Source organism: Amborella trichopoda, chromosome 5 (assembly GCF_054954075.1).
Source record: "Amborella trichopoda isolate Santa Cruz 75 chromosome 5, AtrichopodaSantaCruz75HAP2 v2.0, whole genome shotgun sequence".
Classification (NCBI taxonomy): Eukaryota; Viridiplantae; Streptophyta; class Magnoliopsida; order Amborellales; family Amborellaceae; genus Amborella; species Amborella trichopoda.
The window spans coordinates 7,189,875-7,214,303 of record NC_142340.1 but is presented as its reverse complement, the minus strand read 5'-3'; positions in this window follow the sequence as shown (position 1 = coordinate 7,214,303).

Here is a 24,429-nt window from a genome sequence, read left to right as displayed (position 1 = left end):
AGGTGAAAATGAACAGTGATTTCGTCAACCCTTATTATCGTCCAAAGTTCATCACATGGTCACGATTGTCTGATAGCATTTTATTTTCCATTTTTTCTTACAAATCGGAATGATCTGAAATTTGGGGCGTTTAGTGAGGCGCACCTAATAACGATAGAAAAATAATAATTTGCAAAAAACATATTGACCAAAATACCCATGAAACGTTTCGAATGTAATTTGGTCAATATTTTTCATTTAAAATATTTTTTTTATATTTTTTTTAGATTTGCCTATTTTTTATAAACACACACTCAAAATTTTAGATCATTCTAATTTTTAGAGGAAAAAAAAATAAAAAATACAACACTACCAGACAATCGTGACCGTGCAATGAACTTTCGAAGGTGATGAGGGTAGGAGAAATCACTGTTCATTTTCGTCTATAGGCGTTTTATAGTATCTTATATATATATATATATATATATATATATATTATGTTCATTTCTGGCAGTTAGCCAAACCAAAGGCCTAATTTTCCTCGAGACATTCCCACACCCACGTGAGTAAGGCCCCAAAGGATCCCCATTAAATTTTGATACAAATCTCTAGAAAAGTTATTAATAAACCCATTCACCCATGTCCTACACCTATGTGATAAATTTTCTAGAGATCTGTGTTAAAATTTAATGGTAATCCTTTAAGGTCCTACTTACGTAGGTGTGGGAAGGTTCTACTAAATGAGGGTTTCATAGTATCATTATATATATATAAGTAATGACACTATGAGACCCTCCCACACCCACGTGAGTAGGACCCCAAAGGATCACCATTAAATTTTGACTCAAATCTTTAGAAAAGTTATTAATAAACCCATTCACCCAAGTCCCACACCCATGTGATAACTTTTATAAGATCTGTGTCAAAATTTACTGGTAATCTTTTGAGGTCTTACTCACATGGGTTTGGGAAGGTCTCATAGTGTCATTACTTTATATATATATATATATATATATATATATATATATATAGGAAAAGTCTTTCTAATGCCTAGGCGAAAATGAATAGTGATTTCGCCTGCCCTCATTTTCGTCCAAATTTCATCGTACGGTCACGATTTTTTTTACAAATCGGAATGACCTAAAATTTAGAGAGTATGTACATCTTACTGAGGCGCATCTAATAAAAGTATAAAAAAAAGTATCCGTAAAAAATAAATTGACCAAAATACCCCTAAAACTTTTGGGAGGTATTTTGGTCAATTATTTTCACGTAAAATATTTTTTTTTTATAATTTTCGAAGATTCTTCTATTTTTGATGAATACATTCCAAATTTTAGGTCATTTTGATTTGTAGAAAAAAACTGAAAAATAAAACACTACCAAACAATCGTAACCACGCGATGAACTTTGGACGGTGATGAGAGTAGACGAAATCACTGTTCATTTCGCCTATAGGCATTGCGTAGTGTTTTTCATATATATATATATATATATATATATATATTTGTGTGTGTGTGTAGTAACTTTTTGTTTAGGGGTATTTTAAGTAATTAGTCAAAGGTAAATTAAAAATTCCAAATTAAAACAAAACATTTATTGACAATAGTAAACAATGACATCACCGATGTGGTCTGTAACCTCACCCACAAGATGAATTAATTGTTTTTAACTATTAATAAAATGTCACTATTTTTTATAAAATATCCATTCTACCCTTCTAAATGTTAAACAATGGCTTATACTTGAAAAATTCTTTATTAAAATTCAATGGTATTTTCATGTCTAAAAATGTTGAGCACTTTAAGGGTCTACACCACCTAGTGATGTAGCCTAACAAAACCCTATATATATATATATATATATATATATATATATATATATATATATATATATATATATATATATATATATATATATATAGGATATGGTAAGGTGCACACACTATGGAGCATTTTAGTTATGTTAGAGTGTTCATACTATGAAGCATTTTAGAATTCCACTCAATAAATTTGGACACTTATATATCATTGTTTTATATATGGTACATTTTTTCAGTTTTTATTATTAGAAGATGTGTGATATTATCGACATGGAGTATGATGTCATCCATATAGAGCATTATATGCCACTAGTTTACTCCATGTGAGTAATGTCACACCTCATGTGGATGACATTACATCTCTCCTACTGATAAAAAATTCCCTTTAAAAAAAAAAATTTCCATGTACCTAATGATATATATATGTCCAATGTTTGTTGAGTACAATGATAAATTTACATTACAGATCTTTTAGATCTTAAAATTAGGACATGTGAGCTCAAGAATCCGACAACCAACTTTAAAGAAAAATTTTTTTAACTCTCACTATCTATGTGTCTAAGGGGTCATTTGGATACCTAGAAATATATTACTGTCGTAATACATTACTAATACATTACATGCAAGGGTAGTATTTAGTTGTACTATGGGAAATACATTGTAGTTAGGTTATACGGTTTAATATGGAATTGTCTATATTGCACCTTAAATTTATTTCTTACATTGCTCTTACTAGACATAGCGATTTAATATGGAATTGACTATAAAGAGACAATTTGGCTTTTGTATGCACAATCATTCTTATCCTTTAAATTTCAAAATGGGTGGTTGTACTAGTGTCATTGAATAAATACAAAATTTCAAAAAAAAAAAATCACTTCATGACTCGCTTCAAGCCATCCCTCTTTATAGACATTCCTATTTAATATTGAAATGCATCTGTATAGATAGGATGACTATACCATGATTGTCATGCCTCAAAGAATACTAACTTAATAGTGTGAATTAATATTGGTCGTAAACATTGAGTGGACTATTTTAATCACAACTTTTAAATATCGTTAATTTGTAGTTTAAATAGTACATAGTGATGTATTTTTTTCAAAAATATTGTGTAATGGTAAAGTATTTTAAAAATTATATTTAGATATTAGAAGAAGCAAATGTGAAAAAAGAAATAAAAAATACAGCTTATATATTATAAGTAATTTATCACTTTTTTATTTGTATCTAAACCCTAAGGGAGTAGAGGGTATAGAAATGGATATACCATGTGCAAACACGTAATTGAGGGCTATAATGCAAATTGGAGATAGAGATATGTAGAAATGGATGTGCACAGTATGTGCAAACACTTATAAGTGGAGTTTAGAAAGAAAAAGTAGAATAGATGTACACAAGAGAGAGGGAGAATGACGAGAAAATGGATGTGCACAAGAGAGAGGGAGAATGGCGGGATAGAGGATTTTTTTTGGTAAGAAACTCGTAGTTAGATTACTCGTTAAGCGTGTAATCAATTTCACAACCATTGTGTGCCTAATAGATTTCACGTTTCATTTTCGTAGAAGTTTACCCAAATATGGTAAATCTCATATTTCCTTATAATATATTTCCCTGCAATAGATTTTCAGGTATCCAAACGGTCCTAAATGAAAATGGTATACTAAAATTGCATCAGAACAACCATCTAATTTTTGGAAGGAATGATCTGGACGTCTATTAAAGAAGAGCAACATTTGTAGAATCCTACAATTGTTTGCGGACTATCCACAATGGAAGGAAGAGCAAATTTTCTAGATAGAGAGGAGATTATGCTCACCATATGAAAGTCTCTTGCGGTCCCATGCATGTGCACAAATCCATGTATTAAAAACAGAAAAACTAGAGCATATACAGGATGCATATGAATGCGTAATAACCAGATATCCACCGTCCATTCTTAAGAATCTCGATCATGAACGGTGTTGTTGGGTCATAGTTCTAGTGATTGTCTGCTAACTTGTGTTGGGTTTGGTGATAGCTAAATCACCATACCCATATTTTCTTCTAAAGATTAAGGTATTATAGGAAATATAAAATTGATTTTCTTAGGAAGCAAGAAAGTGATATTTTTATAAGAGAGTGAATGATGGCATAATACCTATCATATGAGAGTCACTCTTTTGGGGGTTATGGGAATGAATCTTCAATATAGAGATGGGTCTCCAAAAGAGAGAGACATGACCTCCGAGATATATACGATATTCCCATGAGTTTTGAATTGGTTAACTTCCACTTCTAAAAAGAGAAACTCGCTATATTGCTCTCGAGGTTATCTCCGGTAGCAGCATTGCGGTGAGAAAGAGGTTGATGGACGATGTTGCTTGGTCGGGAGAGCAAGTTAAGCGAAGATCGGTGATGGTGTTTTACCGATGTTGAGAGATATATACGATCTTGTAACTCAAAATTGTAATCTTCATTGTAATAGTGGATTTCTAGTTGTCGTGGCTGTAGATGTAGCCATGTGGGGTAAAGTACATAAATTGTGCGTTGTTGTAGTGTGTTTTGATGTTTGCTTTATTTCTTGCGCTCGATTTATAATTGTATTCATCTACTTCATATTTAACCAATCATGTACACGATCTTGACGAGAATATTAATATTTGGGATTCCCGGTACCGCAAGCTAAGGGGTACTCGAGATCCCTAAAATTGGTATCAGAGCAGGTATGTACAGGGCTAAGGCTTGCATTAAAAAAATAATGAATAGTAAAGTTTGATGGATACATGGTTTGAGGTAGAAAAATATGGAGACAAAGTGTTTGTGAAAATTCTACAATGGAGGCAAGTGAGAAGAAATAAAAAAATATCCATGGTTTGAGGTGGAGAAATATGAAATCAAAGTGTTTATGAAAATTCCATAATGGATGCAAGTATGAAGAAATCAAGAAATTTATTCAATGAAGGTTATCAAGGAAAGTAATGTGATTTTACTATTAAGGTAGAAATTATTGGGTATAGTGATAGCTAAATCATCATACCCATATTTTCTTCTAAAGATTAGGGTATTATAGAAAATAAAAAATAGACTTTCTTGGGAAGCAAGAAAGTGATATCTTTATAAGAGAGTGAAGGATGACATAATACCCATCTTTTGAGGGTCAGCCCTTTGGGGGTTATGGAAATGAATCTTCAAAATAGAAATAGGTTTTTAAGAGAGAGAGACATGGCCTTCGAGAGATATCTTTAACTTCCACTTATAGAAAGAGAAAATCTCTATATTGCTCTCGAGGTTATATTTTTGGAAGTAGCATTGCGGTAAGAAAGAGGTTAATCGACGGTGTTGCTTGATCGAGAGAGCAAGTTTAGAAGGGAATATCGGTGATGGTGTTTTACCGATGTTTAGAGATAGATATTACCTCTTGTAACTCAAAACTGTAATATTCATTGTAATAGTGGATTTCTTGTTGCCGTGACCGTGGATGTAGCCATATGGAGTGAACTGTTGTAGTGTGTTTTTTTATATTTTCTTTACTTCTCGCACTCGATATATAGTTGTATTCATCTACTTCGCATTTAGCGAATCATGTATATGATCTTAAGTAGGATATCGGTATTTGGGATTCCCGGTTCTGCAAGCTAAGGGTTCTCAAGATCCCTACAGTTGGTATCAGAGTAGGTGTGTACATGGCTAAGGCTTGCATTAACAAAATAATGCATGGAGGAGTTTGATAGATACATAGTTTAAGGTGGAGAAATATAGAGAAAGTGTTTGTGAAACTTCCAATATGGAGGCAAGTGAGAAGAAATCAAGAAATATCCGTGGTTTGAGGTGGAGAAATATGAAGTCAAAGTGTTTGTGAAAATTTCACAATGGATGCAAGTATGAAGAAATAAAGAAATTTATTCAACGAAGGATATCAAGGCAAGTATTGTAATTTTTCTATCAAGGTGGAGATTGTTGGGTTTGGTGATAGCTAAATCACCATACCCATATTTTCTTCTAAAGATTAGGGTATTATAAGAAATAAAAAATTGATTTTCTTGGAAACTAAGAAAGTAATATTTTTAAAAGAAAGTGAAAGAGGACATAATACCCATCCATTGATAGTCACCCCTTTGGGAATTATGGGAATAAATATTCAATATGAAGATGGGTCTCCAAGAGATAGAGATATGGCCTCCGAGAGAGAGGCGGTACTCCCATGAGTTTTGAGTTGGTTAACTTCTACTTCTAAAAAGAGAAAATCTCTATATTTCTCTCGAGGTTATCTTTTTGGTAGTGGCATTTCAGTGGGAAAGAGGTTGATCTATGATGTTGCTCGGTCAGGAGAGCGGGTTTAGAAGCGTAGAGCGCGTTTACCGATGTTTAGAGATATGTATTATCTCCTGTAACTCAAAACTATAATCTTCATCGTGATAGTGGATTTCTAGTTGCCGTGGCCATGTGGAATGAACTGTTGTGATGTGTTTTTTATGTTTGCTTTATTTCTCGCACTTGATTTATAATTGTATTAATTTACTTCGCATTTAGGCAATCATGTACACGATCTTGGGTGGCATATTGATATTTGGGATTCCCGATTCTGCAAGCTAAGGGGTTCTAGAGATCCCTAAAATCGGTATCAGAGAAAGTGTGTACAGGGTTAAGGTTTGCATTAAAAAAATAATGAATGGTGGAGTTTCATGGATACATGGTTTGATGTGGATAAATCTGGAGACAAAGTGTTTGTAAAAATTTCACAATGGATGCAAGAACGAAAATATCAAGAAATTTATTCAATGAAGGTTGTCAAAGCAAGTATTGTGATTTTGCTTTCAAGGTGGAGATTGTTGGGTTTGGTGATAGCTAAATCACCATACCCATATTTTCTTCTAAAGATTAAGGTATTATAAGAAATAGAAAATTGATTTTCTTGAGAAGTAAGAAAATGATATTTTTATAAGAGAGTGAAGGATTACATAATACCCATCCTTTGATGGTCACCCTTTTGGGAATGAATCTTCAATATGGAGATGGTCTCCAAGAGAGAGAGATATTGTCTCTGAGAGAGAGGCTGTATTCCCATGAGTTTTGAGTTGATTAACTTCCACTTCCAGAGAGAGAAAATCTTTATATTGCTCTCAAGGTTATCTTTCTGGTTGTGGCATTTCAGTAGGAATGAGGTTGATCTACGGTGTTGCTCGGTTAGGAGAGCGAGTTTAGAAGAGAAGATCGGTGATGGTGTTTTACTGATGTTTAGAGATAGGTATTATATCTTGTTACTCAAAACTATAATCTTCATTGTAATAGTGGATTTCTTGTTGCCGTGACTGTGGATGTAGCCCTATAGAGTGAACTGTTGTGGTGTTTTTTTTATGTTTGCTTTATTTCTCGCACTCGATATAGAGTTGTATTCATCTACTTCGCATTTAGTCAATCATGTATATGATCTTCGTTCTACAAGCTAAGGAGTTCTTGAGATCCCTACAATTGGTATCAGAACATGTGTGAAGATGGTTAAAGCATGCATTAAAAAAATATTGTACGGTGGAGTTTGATAGTTACATGGTTTGAGGTGGAGAAATATAGAGACAGTGTTTGTGAAACTTCCACAATGGAGGCAAGTGAGAAGAAATCAAGAAATATCCATGGTTTGAGGTGGAGAAATATGAAGTCAAAGTGTTTGTGTAAATTCCACAATGGATGCAAGTATGAAGAAATAAAGAAATTTATTCAACGAAGGATATCAAGGCAAGTATTGTGATTTTTCTATCAAGGTGGAGATTGTTGGGTTTGGTGATAACTAAATCATCATACTCATATTTTCTTCTAAAGAATAAGGTATTATAAGAAATTGAAAATTGATTTTCTTGGAAACTAAGAAAGTAATATCTTTATAAGAAAGTGAAAGAGGACATGATACCCATCCTATGATAGTCACCCTTTTGGGGATTATGGGAATAAATATTCATTAAAAAGATGGGTCTCCAAGAGACAGAGATATTGCCTTCGAGATAGAGGCGGTACTCCCATGAGTTTTGAGTTGGTTCACTTTCAATTCTAGAAAGAGAAAATCTCTATATTTCTCTTGAGGTTATCTTTCTGGTAGTGGCATTTTAGTGGGAAAGAGGTTGATCTATGATGTTGTTCGGTCAGGAAAGCGAGTTTAGAAAGATAGATCGGTGATGGTGTTTTACCGATGTTTAGAGATATGTATTATCTCTTGTAACTCAAAACTGTAATCTTTATTGTGATAGTGGATTTCTAGTTGCCGTGGCCATGTGGAATGAACTGTTGTGATGTGTTTTTTATGTTTGCTTTACTTATCGCACTTGATTTATAATTGTATTCATCTACTTCGCATTTAGGCAATCATGTATACGATCTTGGGTGGCATATTGATATTTGGGATTCCCGATTCCGCAAGCTAAGGGGTTCTAGAGATCCCTAAAATCGGTATTAGAGAAGGTGTGTACAGGGTTAAGGCTTGCATTAAAAAAAAATGAATGGTGGAGTTTGATGGATACATGGTTTGACGTAAATAAATCTGGAGACAAAGTGTTTGTAAAAATTCCACAATGGATACAAGAACGAAAATATCAAGAAATTTATTCAATGAAGGTTGTTAAAGCAAGTATTGTGATTTTGCTCTCAAGGTGGAGATTGTTGGGTTTTGTGATAGCTAAATCACCATACCCATATTTTTTTCTAAAGATTAGAGTATTATAAGAGATAGAAAATTGATTTTCTTTAGAAGTTAAAAAATGATATTTTTATAAGAGAGTGAAGGATTACATAATACCCATCCTTTGATGGTCACCCTTTCAGGAATGAATCTTCAATATGGAGATGGTCTCCAAGCGAGAGAGATATGGCCTCCGAGTGAGAGGCGGTATTCCCATCACTTTTGAGTTGGTTAATTTCCACTTCTAGAGAGAAAAAATCTTTATATTGCTCTCGAAGTTATCTTTCGGGATGTGGCATTTCGGTAGGAATGAAGTTGATCTACGGTGTTGCTCCGTTAGGAGAGCGAGTTTAGAAGAGAAGATCGGTGATGGTGTTTTACCGGTGTTTCGAGATAGGTATTATCTCTTGTAATCTTCAATATAATAGTGGATTTCTAGTTGCCGTGACCGTGGATGTAGCCCTATGGAGTGAACTGTTGTGGTGTTTTTTTTATGTTTGCTTTATTTCTCACACTCGATATATAGTTGTATTCATCTACTTCGCATTTAGTCAATCATGTATATGATCTTCGTTCCACAAGCTAAGAGGTTCTCGAGATCCCCACAATTGGTCTCAAAGCAGGTGTGTACATAATTAAGGCTTGCATTAAAAAAATATTACATGGTGGAGTTTGATAGATACATGGTTTGAGGTGGAGAAATATAGAGACAAAGTGTTTGTGAAACCTCCACAATGGAGGCAAGTGAGAAGAAATCAAGAAATATTCATGGTTTGAGGTGGAGAAATATGAAGACAAAGTGTATGTGAAAATTCCACAATGGATGCAAGTATGAAGAAGTAAAGAAATTTATTCAACGAAAGATATCAAGGCAAGTATTGTGATTTTTCTATCAAGGTGGAGATTGTTGGGTTTGGTGATAGCTAAATCATCATACCCATATTTTCTTCTAAAGATTAGGGTATTATAAGAAATAGAAAATTGACTTTCTTCGAAACTAAGAAAGTAATATCTTTATAAGAAAGTGAAAGGGACATAATACCCATCCTTTGATAGTCACCTCTTTGGGGTTTATGGGATTAAATATTCAATATGAATATGGGTCTCCAAGAGACAGAGATATGGCATCCGAGAGAGAGGCGGTATTCCCATGAGTTTTGGCTTGGTTAACTTCCACTTTTAGAAAGAGAAAATCTCTATATTTCTCTCGAGGTTATCTTTCTGGTAGTGGCATTTCAGTGGGAAAGAAGTTGATCTATGATGTTGCACGGTCAGGAGAGCGGGTTTAGAAAGATAGATCGGTGATGGTGTTTTACCGATGTTTAGAGATATGTATTATCTCTTGTAACTCAAAACTGTAATCTTTATTGTGATAGTGGATTCTAGTTGCCGTGGCCATGTGGAATGAACTGTTGTGATGTGTTTTTTATGTTTGCTTTATTTATCGCACTTGATTTATAATTGTATTCATCTACTTCGCATTTAGGCAATCATGTATACGATCTTGGGTGGCATATTGATATTTGGGATTCCCGATTCCGCAAGCTAAGGGGTTCTAGAGATCCCTAAAATCGGTATTAGAGAAGGTGTGTACAGGGTTAAGGCTTGCATTAAAAAAAAATGAATGGTGGAGTTTGATGGATACATGGTTTGACGTAGATAAATCTGGAGACAAAGTGTTTGTAAAAATTCCACAATGGGTACAAGAACGAAAATATCAAGAAATTTATTCAATGAAGGTTGTTAAAGCAAGTATTGTGATTTTGCTCTCAAGGTGGAGATTGTTGGGTTTTGTGATAGCTAAATCACCATACCCATATTTTTTTCTAAAGATTAGGGTATTATAAGAGATAGAAAATTGATTTTCTTTAGAAGTTAAAAAATGATATTTTTATAAGAGAGTGAAGGATTACATAATACCCATCCTTTGATGGTCACCCTTTCAGGAATGAATCTTCAATATGGAGATGGTCTCCAAGCGAGAGAGATATGGCCTCCGAGTGAGAGGCGGTATTCCCATCACTTTTGAGTTGGTTAATTTTCACTTCTAGAGAGAAAAAATCTTTATATTGCTCTCGAAGTTATCTTTCCGGATGTGGCATTTCGGCAGGAATGAGGTTGATCTACGGTGTTGCTCCGTTAGGAGAGCGAGTTTAGAAGAGAAGATCGGTGATGGTGTTTTACCGATGTTTCGAGATAGGTATTATCTTTTGTAATCTTCAATATAATAGTGGATTTCTAGTTGCCGTGACCGTGGATGTAGCCCTATGGAGTGAACTGTTGTGTGTTTTTTTTATGTTTGCTTTATTTCTCACACTCGATATATAGTTGTATTCATCTACTTCGCATTTAGTCAATCATGTATATGATCTTCGTTCCACAAGCTAAGGGGTTCTCGAGATCCCCACAATTGGTCTCAAAGCAGGTGTGTACATAATTAAGGCTTGCATTAAAAAAATATTACATGGTGGAGTTTGATAGATACATGGTTTGAGGTGGAGAAATATAGAGACAAAGTGTTTGTGAAACCTCCACAATGGAGGCAAGTGAGAAGAAATCAAGAAATATACATGGTTTGAGGTGGAGAAATATGAAGACAAAGTGTATGTGAAAATTCCACAATGGATGCAAGTATGAAGAAGTAAAGAAATTTATTCAACGAAAGATATCAAGGCAAGTATTGTGATTTTTCTATCAAGGTGGAGATTGTTGGGTTTGGTGATAGCTAAATCATCATACCCATATTTTCTTCTGAAGATTTGGGTATTATAAGAAATAGAAAATTGACTTTCTTCGAAACTAAGAAAGTAATATCTTTATAAAACAGTGACAGAGGACATAATACCCATCCTTTGATAGTCACCTCTTTGGGGTTTATGGGATTAAATATTCAATATGAATATGGGTCTCCAAGAGACAGAGATATGGCATCCGAGAGAGAGGCGGTATTCCCATGAGTTTTGACTTGGTTAACTTCCACTTTTAGAAAGAGAAAATCTCTATATTTCTCTCGAGGTTATCTTTCTGGTAGTGACATTTCAGTGGGAAAGAGGTTGATCTATGATGTTGCACGGTTAGGAGAGCGAGTTTTGAAGGGTAGATCGGTGATAGTGTTTTACCGATGTTTAGAGATATGTGTTATCTCTTGTAACTCAAAACTGTAATCTTTATTGTGATAGTGGATTTCTAGTTGCCGTGGCCATGTGGAATGAACTGTTGTGATGTGTTTTTTATGTTTGCTTTATTTATCGCACTTGATTTATAATTGTATTCATCTACTTCGCATTTAGGCAATCATGTATACGATCTTGGGTGGCATATTGATATTTGAGATTCCCGATTCCGCAAGCTAAGGGGTTCTAGAGATCCCTAAAATCGGTATCAGAGAAGGTGTGTACAGGGTTAAGGCTTGCATTAAAAAAATAATGAATGGTGGAGTTTGATGGATACATGGTTTGACGGGGATAAATCTGGAGACAAAGTGTTTGTAAAAATTCCACAATGGATACAAGAACGAAAATATCAAGAAATTTATTCAATGAAGGTTGTCAAAGCAAGTATTATGATTTTGCTCTCAAGGTGGAAATTGTTGGGTTTGGTGATAGTTAAATCACCATACACATATTTTCTTCTAAAGATTAGGGTTCTATAAGAGATAGAAAATTGATTTCCTTGATAAGTAAGAAAATGATATCTTTATAAGAGAGTGAAGGATTATATAATATCCATCCTATAATGGTCACCCTTTTGAGAATGAATCTTCAATATGGAGATGGTCTCCAAGAGAGAGAGATATGGCCTCCGAGTGAGAGGCGGTATTCCCATCACTTTTGAGTTGGTTAACTTCCACTTCTAGAGAGAAAAAATATTTACATTGCTCTCGAGGTTATCTTTCTGGATGTGGCATTTCGGTAGGAATGAGGTTGTTCTACGGTGTTGCTCCGTTAGGAGAGCGAGTTTAGAAGAGAAGATCGGTGATGTTGTTTTACCGGTGTTTCGAGATAGGTATTATCTCTTGTAATCTTCAATATAATAGTGGATTTCTAATTGCCGTGACCGTGGATGTAGCCCTATGGAGTGAACTGTTGTTGTGTTTTTTTTATGTTTGCTTTATTTCTCACACTCGATATATAGTTGTATTCATCTGCTTCGCATTTAGTCAATCATGTATATGATCTTCGTTCCACAAGCTAAGGGGTTCTCGAGATCCCCACAATTGGTCTCAAAGCAGGTGTGTACATAATTAAGGCTTGCATTAAAAAAATATTACATGGTGGAGTTTGATAGATACATGGTTTGAGGTGGAGAAATATAGAGACAAAGTATTTGTGAAACCTCCACAATGGAGGCAAGTGAGAAGAAATCAAGAAATATCCATGGTTTGAGGTGGAGAAATATGAAGACAAAGTGTATGTGAAAATTCCACAATGGATGCAAGTATGAAGAAGTAAAGAAATTTATTCAACGAAAGATATCAAGGCAAGTATTGTGATTTTTCTATCAAGGTGGAGATTGTTGGGTTTGGTGATAGCTAAATCATCATACCCATATTTTCTTCTAAAGATTAGGGTATTATAAGAAATAGAAAATTGACTTTCTTCGAAACTAAGAAAGTAATATGTTTATAAGAAAGTGAAAGAGGACATAATACCCATCCTTTGATAGTCACCTCTTTGGGGTTTATGGGATTAAATATTCAATATGAATATGGGTCTCCAAGAGACAGAGATATGGCATCCGAGAGAGAGGCGGTATTCCCATGAGTTTTGACTTGGTTAACTTCCACTTTTAGAAAGAGAAAATCTCTATATTTCTCTCGAGGTTATCTTTCTGGTAGTGGCATTTCAGTGGGAAAGAGGTTGATCTATGATGTTGCACGGTCAGGAGAGCGGGTTTAGAAAGATAGATCGGTGATAGTGTTTTACCGATGTTTAGAGATATGTATTATCTCTTGTAACTCAAAACTGTAATCTTTATTGTGATAGTGGATTTCTAGTTGCCGTGGCCATGTGGAATGAACTGTTGTGATGTGTTTTTTATGTTTGCTTTATTTATCGCACTTGATTTATAATTATATTCATCTACTTCGCATTTAGGCAATCATGTATACGATCTTGGGTGGCATATTGATATTTGGGATTCCCGATTCCGCAAGCTAAGGGGTTCTAGAGATCCCTAAAATCGGTATCAGAGAAAGTGTGTACAGGGTTAAGGCTTGCATTAAAAAAATAATGAATGGTGGAGTTTGATGAATACATGGTTTGACGGGGATAAATCTGGAGACAAAGTGTTTGTAAAAATTCCACAATGGATACAAGAACGAAAATATCAAGAAATTTATTCAATGAAGGTTGTTAAAGCAGGTATTGTGATTTTGCTCTCAAGGTGGAGATTGTTGGGTTTTGTGATAGCTAAATCACCATACCCATATTTTCTTCTAAAGATTAGGGTATTATAAGAGATAGAAAATTGATTTTCTTTAAAAGTTAAAAAATGATATTTTTATAAGAGAGTGAAGGATTACATAATACCCATCCTTTGATGGTCACCCTTTCAGGAATGAATCTTCAATATGGAGATGGTCTCCAAGAGAGAGAGATATGGCCTCCGAGTGAGAGGCGGTATTCCCATCACTTTTGAGTTGGTTAATTTCCACTTCTAGAGAGAAAAAATCTTTATATTGCTCTCGAGGTTATCTTTCTGGATGTGGCATTTCGGTAGGAATGAGGTTGTTCTACGGTGTTGCTCCGTTAGGAGAGCGAGTTTAGAAGAGAAGATCGGTGATGTTGTTTTACCGGTGTTTCGAGATAGGTATTATCTCTTGTAATCTTCAATATAATAGTGGATTTCTAATTGCCGTGACCGTGGATGTAGCCCTATGGAGTGAACTGTTGTGGTGTTTTTTTTATGTTTGCTTTATTTCTCACACTCGATATATAGTTGTATTCATCTACTTCGCATTTAATCAATCATGTATATGATCTTCGTTCCACAAGCTAAGGGGTTCTCGAGATCCCCACAATTGGTCTCAAAGCAGGTGTGTACATAATTAAGGCTTGCATTAAAAAAATATTACATGGTGGAGTTTGATAGATACATGGTTTGAGGTGGAGAAATATAGAGACAAAGTGTTTGTGAAACCTCCACAATGGAGGCAAGTGAGAAGAAATCAAGAAATATCCATGGTTTGAGGTGGAGAAATATGAAGACAAAGTGTATGTGAAAATTCCACAATGGATGCAAGTATGAAGAAGTAAAGAAATTTATTCAACGAAAGATATCAAGGCAAGTATTGTGATTTTTCTATCAAGGTGGAGATTGTTGGGTTTGGTGATAGCTAAATCATCATACCCATATTTTCTTCTAAAGATTAGGGTATTATAAGAAATAGAAAATTGACTTTCTTCGAAACTAAGAAAGTAATATCTTTATAAGAAAGTGAAAGAGGACATAATACCCATCCTTTGATAGTCACCTCTTTGGGGTTTATGGGATTAAATATTCAATATGAATATGGGTCTCCAAGAGACAGAGATATGGCATCCGAGAGAGAGGCGGTATTCCCATGAGTTTTGACTTGGTTAACTTCCACTTTTAGAAAGAGAAAATCTTTATATTTCTCTCGAGGTTATCTTTCTGGTAGTGGCATTTCAGTGGGAAAGAGGTTGATCTATGATGTTGCACGGTTAGGAGAGCGAGTTTTGAAGGGTAGATCGGTGATAGTGTTTTACCGATGTTTAGATATATGTATTATCTCTTGTAACTCAAAACTGTAATCTTCATTGTGATAGTGGATTTCTAGTTGTCGTGGCCATGTGAAATGAACTGCTGTGATGTGTTTTTTATGTTTGCTTTATTTATCGCACTTAATTTATAATTGTATTCATCTACTTCGCATTTAAGCAATCATGTACACGATCTTGGGTGGGATATTGATATTTGGGATTCCCGATTTCGCAAGCTAAGGGGTTCTAGAGATCCTTAAAATCGGTATCAGAGAAGGTGTGTACAAGGTTAAGGCTTGCATTAAAAAAATAATGAATGGTGGAGTTTGATGGATACATGGTTTGACGGGGACAAATCTGGAGACAAAGTGTTTGTAAAAATTCCACAATGGATGCAAGAACGAAGATATCAAGAAATTTATTCAATGAAGGTTGTCAAAGCAAGTATTGTGATTTTGCTCTCAAGGTGGAAATTGTTGGGTTTGGTGATAGTTAAATCACCATACACATATTTTCTTCTGAAGATTAGGGTTCTATAAGAGCTAGAAAATTGATTTCCTTGATAAGTAAGAAAATGATATCTTTATAAGAGAGTGAAGGATTATATAATATCTATCCTATAATGGTCACCCTTTTGAGAATGAATCTTCAATATGGAGATGGTCTCCATGAGAGAAAGATATAGCCTCTGAGAGAGATACGGTATTCCCATGAGTTTTGAGTTGGTTAACTTCCACTTCTAGAGAGAGAAAATCTTTATATTGCTCTCAAGGTTATCTTTCTGGTTGAGGCATTTCGGTAAGAATGAGGTTGATCTACGGTGTTGTTCAGTTAGGAGAGTGAGTTTAGAAGAGAAGATCGGTGATGGTGTTTTACCGATGTTTAGAGATAGGTATTATCTCTTGTAATCTTCAATATAATAGTGGATTTCTAGTTGCCGTGACCGTGGATGTAGCCCTATGGAGTGAACTGTTGTGGTGTTTTTTTTATGTTTGCTTTATTTCTCACACTCGATATATAGTTGTATTCATCTACTTCGCATTTAGTCATTCATGTATATGATCTTCGTTCCACAAGCTAAGGGGTTCTCGAGATCCCCACAATTGGTCTCAAAGCAGGTGTGTACATAATTAAGGCTTGCATTAAAAAAATATTACATGGTGGAGTTTAATAGATACATGGTTTGAGGTGGAGAAATATAGAGACAAAGTGTTTGTGAAACCTCCACAATGGAGGCAAGTGAGAAGAAATCAAGAAATATCCATGGTTTGAGGTGGAGAAATATGAAGACAAAGTGTATGTGAAAATTCCACAATGGATGCAAGTATGAAGAAGTAAAGAAATTTATTCAACGAAAGATATCAAGGCAAGTATTGTGATTTTTCTATCAAGGTGGAGATTGTTGGGTTTGGTGATAGCTAAATCATCATACCCATATTTTCTTCTAAAGATTAGGGTATTATAAGAAATAGAAAATTGACTTTCTTCGAAACTAAGAAAGTAATATCTTTATAAAAAAGTGAAAGATGACATAATACCCATCCTTTGATAGTCACCTCTTTGGGGTTTATGGGATTAAATATTCAATATGAATATGGGTCTCCAAGGGACAGAGATATGGCATCCGAGAGAGAGGCGGTATTCCCATGAGTTTTGACTTGGTTAACTTCCACTTTTAGAAAGAGAAAATCTCTATATTTCTGTCGAGGTTATCTTTCTGGTAGTGGCATTTCAGTGGGAAAGAGGTTGATCTATGATGTTGCACGGTTAGGAGAGCGAGTTTTGAAGGGTAGATCGGTGATAGTGTTTTACCGATGTTTAGAGATATGTGTTATCTCTTGTAACTCAAAACTGTAATCTTCATTGTGATAGTGGATTTCTAGTTGTCGTGGCCATGTGAAATGAACTGCTGTGATGTGTTTTTTATGTTTGCTTTATTTATCGCACTTAATTTATAATTGTATTCATCTACTTCGCATTTAAGCAATCATGTACACGATCTTGGGTGGGATATTGATATTTGGGATTCCCGATTTCGCAAGCTAAGGGGTTCTAGAGATCCTTAAAATCGGTATCAGAGAAGGTGTGTACAAGGTTAAGGCTTGCATTAAAAAAATAATAAATGGTGGAGTTTGATGGATACATGGTTTGACGGGGATAAATCTGGAGACAAAGTGATTGTAAAAATTCCACAATGGATGCAAGAACGAAGATATCAAGAAATTTATTCAATGAAGGTTGTCAAAGCAAGTATTGTGATTTTGCTCTCAAGGTGGAAATTGTTGGGTTTGGTGATAGTTAAATCACCATACACATATTTTCTTCTAAAGATTAGGGTTCTATAAGAGATAGAAAATTGATTTCCTTGATAAGTAAGAAAATGATATCTTTATAAGAGAGTGAAGGATTATATAATATCCATCCTATAATGGTCACCCTTTTGAGAATGAATCTTCAATATGGAGATGGTCTCCATGAGAGAAAGATATAGCCTCTGAAAGAGATGCGGTATTCCCATGAGTTTTGAGTTGGTTAACTTCCACTTCTAGAGAGAGAAAATCTTTATATTGCTCTCAAGGTTATCTTTCTGGTTGTGGCATTTCGGTAAGAATGAGGTTGATCTACGGTGTTGCTCAGTTAGGAGAGCGAGTTTAGAAGAGAAGATCGGTGATGGTGTTTTACCGATGTTTAGAGATAGGTATTATCTCTTGTAATCTTCAATATAATAGTGGATTTCTAGTTGCCGTGACCGTGGATGTAGCCCTATGGAGTGAACTGTTGTGGTGTTTTTTTTATGTTTGCTTTATTTCTCACACTCGATATATAGTTGTATTCATCTACTTCGCATTTAGTCAATCATGTATATGATCTTCGTTCCACAAGCTAAGGGGTTCTCGAGATCCCCACAATTGGTCTCAAAGCAGGTGTGTACATAATTAAGGCTTGCATTAAAAAAATATTACATGGTGGAGTTTGATAGATACATGGTTTGAGGTGGAGAAATATAGAGACAAAGTGTTTGTGAAACCTCCACAATGGAGGCAAGTGAGAAGAAATCAAGAAATATCCATGGTTTGAGGTGGAGAAATATGAAGACAAAGTGTATGTGAAAATTCCACAATGGATGCAAGTATGAAGAAGTAAAGAAATTTATTCAACGAAAGATATCAAGGCAAGTATTGTGATTTTTCTATCAAGGTGGAGATTGTTGGGTTTGGTGATAGCTAAATCATCATACCCATATTTTCTTCTAAAGATTAGGGTATTATAAGAAATAGAAAATTAACTTTCTTCGAAACTAAGAAAGTAATATCTTTAAAAGAAAGTGAAAGAGGACATAATACCCATCCTTTGATAGTCACCTCTTTGGGGTTTATGGGATTAAATATTCAATATGAATATGGGTCTCCAAGAGACAGAGATATGGCATCCGAGAGAGAGGCGGTATTCCCATGAGTTTTGACTTGGTTAACTTCCACTTTTAGAAAGAGAAAATCTCTATATTTCTCTCGAGGTTATCTTTCTGGTAGTGGCATTTCAGTGGGAAAGAGGTTGATCTATGATGTTGCACGGTTAGGAGAGCGAGTTTTGAAGGGTAGATCGGTGATAGTGTTTTACCGATGTTTAGAGATATGTGTTATCTCTTGTAACTCAAAACTGTAATCTTCATTGTGATAGTGGATTTCTAGTTGTCGTGGCCATGTGAAATGAACTGCTGTGATGTGTTTTTTATGTTTGCTTTATTTATCGCACTTAATTTATAATTGTATTCATCTACTTCGCATTTAAGCAATCATGTACACGATCTTGGGTGGGATATTGATATTTGGGATTTCCGATTTCGCAAGCTAAGGGGTTCTAGAGATCCTTAAAATCGGTATCAGAGAAGGTGTGTACAAGGTTAAGGCTTGCATTAAAAAAATAATGAATGGTGGAGTTTGATGGATACATGGTTTGACGGGGATAAATCTAGAGACAAAGTGTTTGTAAAAATTCCACAATGGATGCAAGAACGAAGATATCAAGAAATTTATTCAATGAAGGTTGTCAAAGCAAGTATTGTGATTTTGCTCTCAAGGTAGAAATTGTTGGGTTTGGTGATAGTTAAATCACCATACACATATTTTCTTCTAAAGATTAGGGTTCTATAAGAGATAGAAAATTGATTTCCTTGATAAGTAAGAAAATGATATCTTTATAAGAGAGTGAAGGATTATATAATATCCATCCTATAATGGTCACCCTTTTGAGAATGAATCTTCAATATGGAGATGGTCTCCATGAGAGAAAGATATAGCCTCTGAGAGAGATGCGGTATTCCCATGAGTTTTGAGTTGGTTAACTTCCACTTCTAGAGAGAGAAAATCTTTATATTGCTCTCAAGGTTATCTTTCTGGTTGTGGCATTTCGGTAAGAATGAGGTTGATCTACGGTGTTGCTCAGTTAGGAGAGCGAGTTTAAAAGAGAAGATCGGTGATGGTGTTTTACCGATGTTTACAGATAGGTATTAACTTTTGTAACTTAAAACTGTAATCTTCATTGTAATAGTGGATTTCTAGTTGCCGTGACCGTGGATGTAGCCCTATGGAGTGAACTGTTGTGGTGTTTTTTTTATGTTTGCTTTATTTCTTACACTCGATGTATAGTAGTATTCATCTACTTCGCATTTAATCAATCATGTATATGATCTTCGTTCCACAAGCTAAGGGGTTCTCGAGATCCCTACAATTGGGATCAGAGCAAGTGTGTATATGGCCAAGGCTTGCATTAAAAAAATATTGCATGGTGGAGTTTTATAGATACATGGTTTGAGGTGGAGAAATATAGAGACAAAGTGTTTGTGAAACTTCTACAATGGAGGCAAGTGAGAAGAAATCAAGAAATATCATAGTTTGAGGTGGAGAAATATGAAATCAAAGTGTTTGTGAAAATTCTACAATGGATGCAAGTATTAAGAAATAAAGACATTTATTCAACGAAGGATATCAAGGCAAGTATTGTGATTTTTCTATCAAGGTTGAGATTATTGGGTTTAATGTTAGCTAAATCACCATACCCATATTTTCTTCTAAAGATTAGGGTATTATAAGAAATAAAAAATTGACTTTCTTGGAAAGTAAGAAAGTAATATCTTTATAAGAAAGTGAAAGAGGATATAATACCCATCCTTTGATAGCCACCCCTTTGGGGATTATGGGATTAAATATTCAATATGAAGATGGGTCTCCAAGAGATAGAGATATGGCCTCCGAGAGAGAGGCGGTATACCCATGAGTTTTGAGTTGGTTAACTTCCACTTCTAGAAAGAGAAAATCTCTATATTTCTCTCGAGGTTATCTTTCTGGTAGTGGCATTTCAGTGGGAAAGAGGTTGATCTATGATATTGTTCGGTCAGGTAAGCAGGTTTAGAAGGGTAGATCGATGATGGTGTTTTACCGATGTTTAGAGATATGTGTTATCTCTTGTAACTCAAAACTGCAATCTTCATTGTGATAGTGGATTTCTAATTGCCGTGGCCATATGGAATGAACTGCTGTGATGTGTTTTTTATGTTTGCTTTATTTATCGCACTTGATTTATAATTGTATTCATCTACTTCGCATTTAGGCAATCATGTACACGATCTTGGGTGGGATATTGATATTTGGGATTCCCGATTTCGCAAGCTAAGGGGTTCTAGAGATCCCTAAAATTGATATCAGAGAAGGTGTGTACAGGGTTCAGGCTTGCACTAAACAAATAATGAATGGTGGAGTTTGATGGATACATGGTTTGACGTGGATAAATCTGGAGACAAAGTGTTTGTGAAAATTCCACAATAGATGCAAGAACGAAAATATCAAGAAATTTATTCAATGAAGGTTGTCAAAGCAAGTATTGTGATTTTGCTCTCAAGGTGGAGATTGTTGGGTTTGGTGATAGCTAAATCACCATATACATATTTTCTTCTAAAGATTAGGGTCCTATAAGAGATAGAAAATTGATTTCCTTGAGAAGTAAGAAAATGATATCTTTATAAGAGACTGAAGGATTACATAATACACATCTTTTGATGGTCACCCTGTTGGGAATGAATCTTCAATATGGAGATGGTCTCCATGAGAGAGAGATATGGCCTCTGAGAGAGAGACGGTATTTCCATGAGTTTTAAGTTGGTTAACTTCCACTTCTAGAGAGAAAAAATCTTTATATTGCTCTCGGTGATGGTGTTTTATCGATGTTTAGAGATAGGTATTATCTATTGTAACTTAAAACTGTAATCTTCATTGTAATAATGGATTTCTAGTTGCCGTGACCGTGGATGTAGCCCTATAGAGTGAACTGTTGTGGTGTGTTTTTAATGTTTGTTTTATTTCTTGCACTCGATGTGTAGTTGTATTCATCTACTTCGCATTTAGTCAATCATGTATATGATCTTGGGTGGGATATCGGTATTTGGGATTCCTTGTTCCACAAGCTAAGGGGTTCTCGAGATCCCTACAATTGGTATCAGAGCAGGTCTATACATGGCTATGGCTTGCATTAAAAAAATAATGCATGGTGGAGTTTGATAGATACATGGTTTGAGGTGGAGAAATATAGAGACAAAATGTTTGTGAAACTTCTACAATGGAGGCAAGTGAGAAGAAATCAAGAAATATCCATGGTTTGAGGTAGAGAAATTTGAAGTCAAAGTGTTTGCGAATATCTACAATGGATGCAAGTATGAAGAAATCGAGAAATTTATTCAATGAAGGTTATCAAGGTAAGTATTGTGATTTTACTATCAAGGTGGAGATTGTTGAATTTGGTGATAGTTAAATCACCATACCCATATTTTCTTTAAAAGATTAGGGTATTCTAAGAAATAGAAAATTGACTTTCTTGAAAATTAAGAAAGCGATATATTTATAAGAGAATGAAGGATGATATAATACCCATCCTTTGATGGTCATCCCTTTGGGGATTATGGGAATGAATCTTCAGTATGGAGATGGTTTCCCAAAAGAGAAGGATATGGCTTCCGAGAGAGAGGCGTTTGTCCCATGAGTTTTAAGTTGGTTAACTTCCATATCTAAAGAGAATAAATCTCTATATTGCTCTCGAGGTTATCCTTTCAATAGCGGCGTTACAGTGGGAAAGAGGATGATTTATGGTGTTGCTCGGTCGGGAGAGTAGGTTTAGAAGGGAAGATCATTGATGGTGTTTTACCGATGCGTTTTTTTATGTTTGCTTTATTTTTTGCACTCGATTTATAGTTGTATTTATGTACACGATCTTGGGTGGGATCTCGACATTTAGGATTCTCGATTCCGCAAGCTAAGGGGTTCTCGAGATCCCTACAATTTGAAAGCGTACTACAATCAATCTCTAGCTTCTATGTTGCGGATTGAGGAATGCGACGTTGAAAGGGAACTACAATCATCATTTATCTCATTTAAACTTTGATGTAGCAAACACTGCTGATACTAGAAGTTTCAAATTTTCTATACACAAGTTTATGAAACCAACATAATATTCCTGGATGCTTTTCTACCCAGTCTATAAGTAAATATATCATACTCGACTCGAAATTGTCTTGTAAGATTTGATTGTTGATCCAACTTTTTTAAATATTCCCACATTTCACAATTCGAAAGCCTCTTAGCCTTCTAATATCCCTCAATATACCCCTACAATCATTTTCCTTGAACAGAAAGAACTAAAAATGAAACTGTAATTCAGGGTTGTTTTCCCATCAAATTTTATGGCCAAGATCTCTCCTTTTCCGGAAGCCATGTACAAGTTGTAGGATCCTGGATCACGAGACTGGATCGCAGGGAAAAAATATCTGAAAAAGAAATCATTAGATTCGAGGACAATAAAGCACGAGGCAACGATTCAGATTGCTTTAGGAGCAAATCAGAGAGATTGCTCAAAGAAGAACACTGTATGGTGACAGTAGTGGCCTCCTAAGCGGCGGATGGTTTGCGTAGAGCAAGTGAGAAAGCGGTTTTCCGACGAGAAAGTTGATTATCGGTGCAGTACCGAATAGGCTCCGACGAGAAAACTTGATTCCCATCTAAGAAGAGCAAAATCCAGTATTTAATATCCGAAAATTTCCTTCTAAGAAATTTATTAATCAATTAAATTTAGGAGAAACAGAGCAGATTGTGATGAAGAAAACCAAATTTTATAGAAAATGAATGCTGACTCCGGCCAGAATAAAGAAGAACCAGTGAAACAGTTTTTGCCTAAGAATAACAAACTACGACCAGATATTTTTTGGCAAAACATAGAAATTTCCGGCCATGAAATTGAATTTTAAGGCAAAAAATAGCAATTTCTGGCAAAAACAAAATACGGGATTTCACTGAAATGCAAAGCATTTCCAACAAAACACAAATAGAATCAAGTCTCCAGCGAAAGAGAGTTCTTACAGTGAGAGAAAGGGCAAAAATTAGAGAGAGAAAGAGAGAGATACATTAAAAAAAAACGAGCGGGAAAGATGGGGCAAAGGAATATAAAAGTGGGAGAAAGAGCTTCTAAAGGGGGACCACTTTTCTTTTAAAATGAATACTCTCTCCCAACTTAGGCCAATACCCAAAAATAAATGAATAGTTGCTCGAAGTAACTAATGCAAAAGTGTAAAAAGGAAGTGTGGTCCCTGTGGACCACAGTGTTTGGGTGAGTGGCTGTAGGTTTATCAGATGGGGCAGACTCCGCATAAAAAGCTTATTGAGAGATTGAGAGAGTATATCGACGGGGAAAAGTTGATATGGAGCCGAGGTTCTAAACAATCAAATTAAAGCCTATCTCAAAAATCTCACTTGAAGAGGTTATTTTGATGCTCAAATATCCTCAAATTGATCATCTCCACAAGATCCATGGATATGAGAAAAAAATAGATTTCAACTTTTAGAAATAGTATTGTATTTTGTAATGCATTTTTGAACTATCAATTTTCAAGATGTTCAAGTTTTCATAGATCTATTGATCTATACTATATTTGAAGGTTTAAACTTTATAAATAAAGATGAAAATATATTTTAAGGCTATCATAAAGATTTTCAATATTGAATCCACATTTCTCGACACTATTTGAAAGTATGCTCTAAGAGCTTAGGCTCTATACAAACCGCACCCCTATCTGTGGGGGCTTCTCTCTCTCTGGCTGCACGAAAGGCAGATGATCAGATGGCAAAGGGCCGGATAGCAAATGGCTGATCTAAGTGGCCGAGGGAGAGTGGAAGAGGGGAGAGTGGCAGAGGGGAGAACATAAGGGTGGCAACAGCTCG